Source organism: Fukomys damarensis, unplaced genomic scaffold (genome assembly GCF_012274545.1).
Source record: "Fukomys damarensis isolate Sample0158 unplaced genomic scaffold, DMR_v1.0_HiC HiC_scaffold_10, whole genome shotgun sequence".
NCBI lineage: Eukaryota > Metazoa > Chordata > Mammalia > Rodentia > Bathyergidae > Fukomys > Fukomys damarensis.
Window position 1 is genome coordinate 34,021,207 of NW_022900922.1, and position 6,069 is coordinate 34,027,275.

The 6,069-nt window shown below is 46.6% G+C and overlaps 1 pseudogene; it reads right to left on the reverse strand.

Annotated features, from left to right (window-relative positions):
- Nucleotides 1–2,459: 2,459 nt before the first annotated feature.
- LOC104861579 lies at nucleotides 2,460–4,671 on the reverse strand (annotated as a pseudogene).
- Nucleotides 4,672–6,069: the final 1,398 nt, after the last annotated feature.

Here is a 6,069-nt window from a genome sequence, read left to right on the forward strand (position 1 = left end):
AACACCGTCAAGTAACACCACAGGCTGGTGATGAAGCCTTCAACCCATGAGTCTTTGGGAAACATTGAAAATCCAAATTATAGCATTCTTCCTCTGGGTCCAAAAGGTTCATACCCATCTCGCAATGTAAAATGCATTTACTCCATCTCCCACAGTTCCCAAAGTCTTAACAGATCCAGTATTGCTCAAGAGTCTAAGTTCAAAGTCTTTTCTGAGACTCAAGGCAATCTTAGCTGTAAATCTCTATAAAAAAAAAATCAAAAGAGCAAGTTACAAGCTTTCATGGTACAATGGCAGAAGGTTAACATCATTTCTTTTGTGTCTCAGTAAGAGACTAATCGGTACACATGCCCGAGATCTACAAAGATCTGGGAGAAAATGAAGAGAATAGATATTTGGAGATTCAGTCTTGCAGCTCACTGAGGGATCCCCTAAGCCTTGGATGGGTTATATCATAGTTTGACTTCTTCCTCTACATTGTTCTGTTTCATTTTTCTTTCTCCCTCATGCTTAGCTCTCCAGAATTCTCCCTCATAAACATCCTGTACAGTTGTCTCTATCTCAGGGGCTGCTTCCCAGGGAACTCAACATGTGACAGGCATGGTCCAAGAAAGCAGACACTAATATGGGACACTGGAGCTGGACCACCTGCCACCAGATTGATGATAATTCCTCTCTGGTGGGAAGTGGAGTCCAGACAGCTCCTGGAAGAAGAGATAGAAGTGCAATTATTAGAACTTCTACTGGTGGCAGGAGCAGATGGCACACCATTGGTAGGGAATGTATTGGCTATGCAATTTGTCAGGCATTTGAGAAATTCAAGGGAAATCACTACTATAAGGACAACAGAATTGGGTAACAACTGCTAAAGTTGATTGACTTCTGAAAAAAAGATAATTGAAGGTGATTACAATCAACCAGTGATTAAAACCCGAAATTTCTAGGTCAGAAAGCCAGAAGTCCTTCTTAGAAGTCTATGAGGGAATTTGCATCTCCTGTAACAGGAGGGCAGAGAACGTTTAAAGTCAGACAAAGAACTTAATCTCAGGACCAGCTAATCTTTAGAATTGGTTATACTTTTAACCCAGCAGGCCTCCTGCAGCAAGACCAAGGTCCAGCTTGGGAAGTACAGGACTCTGACATATGCAATGGTAACCCTGGGTGGATGCTGCCAGCCTCTCTGAGCCAGGGAAGTGGACAGTCCATCAGCTCCCTTGCTTGAAGAGGGTGCAGAGGCCTCCCCCAGACAAAGCATCACACCAGGGATTCAATCCACCTCCCCTTCTGGCCATAAGTTCCATAATATTTCTTGAGTTTAACTCATAACATAACACATCTAGGGATACGCTGGGCCTGAGAAGGAGGAAAGCAACTGTATCCCAAAATGTCACAGGATTCAGCCAACTAAAGCCCCAAGATGGGAAAAGCATGCAGGGGATGGGTTTTGGGGCTAGGCTGGGGGACAGAATGTGAGGTTAAGTGAAGGAGATCTTATCCCCTGAGTCCAGGATGGAACAGCTGGTGAGAGCCCCAGAAGGTAGTGTGAACACACTGCCAGGATGGCTCCAAATAAAATGTGGAAATGATAGCTATTCTAAGTCGGGTAAGGAAGCCAGAGTCTCAGTGGCTTCTGGTGGCAGGAAGGATGTAAGGCTCAGATGAATGTGCACCCTCAAATAAATATATTCTAGACAGCAGGGAATCCCTGCAGAAGAATGCAGTCTCCAAGGAGATCCAGGGCATACGCTGTTTTCTAAGCATTAAGAAATGAGGTGGTCAGAGGGGCACCAGTGTCACTGATGACCTCAGGGGTGGCTTTGCAGATGCTAACACAGAACTCAGCTCAAGAGAGGACAAGAAGACCCACAGGAACCAACCCCATTTCCCAGCACCCTCAGAAGCCCAGCCAAGTCAATTATTACAAGAGTGGCAAGGTCAGAGGGAGAGCTTGACCCAGAAGGAATCTGGGGAGGAATTCAGAAAGTATGGTGCCTTAGCAGCAAAAAGATGGGCAGCCAGGAAGGGTATCATCCCATCTGTGCAAGGAAATCCGATATGAAAGAGCCAAAGGCTGAACAGTACCCTGACCAACAATACTTTGCTCAGTTTCCAGAACTGATCCAGATTGAAGGAGTCTGAGTTCCTGGTGGGGAGGGAAGGAGGAGGAGATGGAGGGAGGGAAGGAGAGAGGAGGGCAGGTTCCACAGCACAGTGGTAGGTGTACAAGGCCAGAGAGGAAATATTTTAGGCTTTTTGAGGGCCAAAAAGCAATGTCCTCACTTTTTGAGCAACCATTTCCCACAAGAGGCTAATCATGTTGTTTACATTTACACATAAAAAGGTAAAAACCATTCTTAGTTCGCAAGCTATACAAAATTGGACAGCAGGCTGACCATGATCCCATCTCTGTATTTTTTGTCCTACATTGTTTACTACATTATAATTTGTACAAACATCACTTATATCAGCTGCATTAAGTGGATCCGGAGAGCACTGCACCTCCTCCAAGCTGCAGGGTGAGAACCACCAACAGTGTGGTAGAAGCTGTGGCCTTTCCAAGGCCATGGCTCTTGCAGTCCGCAGGTGTCAGCCCATGCATCTCCCTGTGCTTAGAGACTGGTGTGGGGGCCTGCTGGTGTCAGGATTTCTTCTAATGGCTTTGTGGAATGGGTCAAAGAGGGCGACCTCCCAGGATTTGTATGTGGAATCTTTGCCAATCCAGTAGGAACTCAGAACTCTCAGAGCACCCACGGTGGCACCCAGCTCTTTCCCCAGACACAGACTGAGCTTCTTGCAAACCTCGGCTGGTTAATACCAGGACGGATAGGCCCGCCATGAGTCACACCCGTAGGATCTGGGAGTTTGTGGCCACCTCAGCACACAGCAGTCCTGTGTAGGACATGACCTTGTTCGGCCTTATGTCCCACCCAGTCTGTACACTTTATCTGGCGAGGTGGGCTGGGCAGCCCTGTGGAGTGGACCCTCAGAAGGAAGCATATCACACTGGACTGCTTCTTCCTCCCTAACCCCTGGATGTACTTGTAGGCCCCCCTCGCGGTTCCCCTGTTGGCTACTGCCAGATGGAAATGGGGGACACCACTTTTCAAGCTGACTTTTGATGGCACCAGGTCTGCGAAGGCCTCCAGGAGGCACAAATGCAAAATCATTTCCCTTTGGTCCTTTGGGTCAGTGGAAGTCTTGGGTGTATCTGAAGTTCAATCACATTTTTCAAAATGAGGGCATTTATTCCAAGCACGATTAATTTAAAGCAAATGTATGTAGTTCGGGCATCTCACTCCTCCATTAAATTGTGCACAGAGTTCTGTGCAGGCGTGTCTTTTTCTGTGAGAAGGCCCACGTCTGTCTGTCTGTCTGTCTTTCTTCCTTTCTTTCTTTTGGTACTGGGGATTGAACTCACACCCTTGCACTTGTGAGGCAGGAGGCAGAACCACTTAGCCAAATCCCCGGCTCTATATCTTCCCTTACTTGTTTAAAGACTTAGTAAGAACCAGCATAGGGCGCCATGCTTGACCACAGCCCAGGCCCCAGGACCTGCATGATGGAGGATTAATGCTGCCTGGCTTTCCTGCTGTGGACACACCATCAACAAAGGGCCTCTGGGCAGCCACCAGCTCTGCAGGGGTTTCAGGCATCCAAGAAATGCGGGGGAAAAGCCACCCAATCAATAGTCTAAGTGGTTCAATAACTCATTTTGCTGCTGAGGCACTGAAATAAATAAATAAGCACCTGGCTGGAAGTTGAAACTGTCCATGTTCAGTGCTTCTCGAAGGCCAGCTTGATGGGCTTTAATAGCTTTGGTCAGCACAGAACACGGGCTGCCTGTCCCAGCAGTGTGCCCTCTGTTTCCTAGGTAACCAAACTTGAAATCAGATGATGGCTCAAACTGGGTACCCAATCAATTTGTTGGAAGCACTAATGTGGGGAAGGCAGACAATGCAAATGTGCAGACTACAGTGTCCTCCTTCACCACCACTTCCACGAGTGTGTATCCACTCCTGTACTATCACCTCCAGTGCCACCAGTCCCTTCCTCTTGATGCCAGAGCCCAAAAGAGATTCGGGAGTTCTGGTTGGGCTGCTGTGACCATTGGGACACTTCCTTCCAGGCTGCCTGTCAGGGGAGGATCAGATGGAAAGAGCCCAGGCACAGTTCTTTTGGGTGTGAGAAGAGGAAGCAGAGACACTGTCTGAAGCAAGGGGCTGGGACCTGCTGTGCAAATCTAAGGCCAGGAGTGACTGTTAAGGGCTTTCTCCCTAGGGAAGAAACTTCCCAGTCCTCCAGGAGGTCAATCAGTGAATTCTTAGCCTGTCCCTGGCTTTCATCTCAGAGAATCTGGCACCCTGCACCACTATGACCCTAACTACTGCCCTGCTGCATTGTCACTGCCTAATTATTTCCCTGTGCATCTATTCAGATGGGATGTGTTTAATGACAGTAGCCCAGAATGTGCTTGATGAGTGAATTTTAACAGAGACAGTGGCAAGAAATCCCTCTGTGCATGCACAGAATCTCTTATCACAGACTCTTTCCCACCTTGGGTCCTTACTTCCCAAGCTGACAAAGGACAGCAGTGTCTTCTCATCCCTGAGCTCTTGGGGCCCACAGACAAAATGCTTCCTTACCTGAGTCTGACAAATAACCGGCACTCATGCTTGCCATTTAAGCTGCACTGATTATCAGCAAAATAACCTGATATTATTTTAGAATCAGCTTTGGCCTTCCACCTCCTTTAGTGTCAGTTTAATAATTCAGAAAGTTTGCATTGAGTGTATCAGGATAGGCAGACACCAGCAAATCTTCTGCCCACAGGGCCAAATACTACAATTTTCTGCTTTTCAGGAGATCTGGCATCTGTCATAACTATTCATTGCTGTCACTGCAGTGTGTGGAAGCCATTGTAGACAACATGTGAGTGACTGGGCATGGCTGTATTCCAATAAAACTTTATTTACAAAAGCAAGTGGATGGCCAGATCTAGCACATGGGCTGTAGTTTGACAAGTCACAAGCTAGGTAATGATATAGTAGCGAACACTAACAAATCTCAGAGTCTGTACACACTGGAAGGATATTTCTCCCTCATGCAACATGCCTAATCTGGAGGGAGTGAGAAGTTTTATAAGGCTACTCTGTTCCATCTTGTGGCAGTGCCATTTTTATATGAGGCTTCAGGGCCCCTGTTATGGGGTAAGGAGGGCCAATGAGTCAAGTTCCTATCCTAGAAAGGTCACACATGACTTCTCTCATGCTGTTCAAAATTCCTCACCTAACCACACCTAAATTCAAGGCAATGGAGAACTGTTATATGAAATTAGAAGAGAACTAGATGTTAGTGAAACATGATAATACGTACCATGTGAGCCATTAGTCAGAGCCAAGAAGAAAGTGGCAAAAAAGGAGAGCCCTGCCCAACCTAATGGATGAGACGGAGTCCCCTGTAAAAAGAGCTACTGCAAGGCAACAGGGATTAGGGTTTGAACTCTATAGCCAATTCTAAGCATATTAATAAAGGCAAGAGCACAACACGGGGTAAGGATAGCATTGAAGAATACCAATTCTTTTCATGCCCAACGGGCATTTCAAATTTAGATGCCTTGTGATCTACAGAAAGATGCTTCCTGCTTCCCTGTCTACACTTCCAGCCTACATCTCGTTAGCGGAATATGGGATGAAAAGGGAAGGAGCAGAGAAGAGAAATTAAACTCAGCCCTCCAGTGAGCAGAGTAACGATGTACATGTAAAACATAAAATAACAATAAGGTAAATATTAAAAAGCTAACAAGAATGTATTTCCAGTTGAAGCAGGTTCCTTACTAAATCAGCGAGAGATACTAGCGGGCCTCACAGGAGGGAAAAGTCTGCACAAATTCACTTACCAAGTTGGGAAAAGCCTAGAACTGGGAAAGCCTAGAGTGAAACTGGCACTGAATATGAAAGGAACGAGGCAAACACTCATGAGGTATTGTGCCCATGTCCACATTTGCATCCAAACCTTGGCCCAGTACGAAGGCCCAGGATGGCATTGGTACCAGCTTGCTAACACAATCCA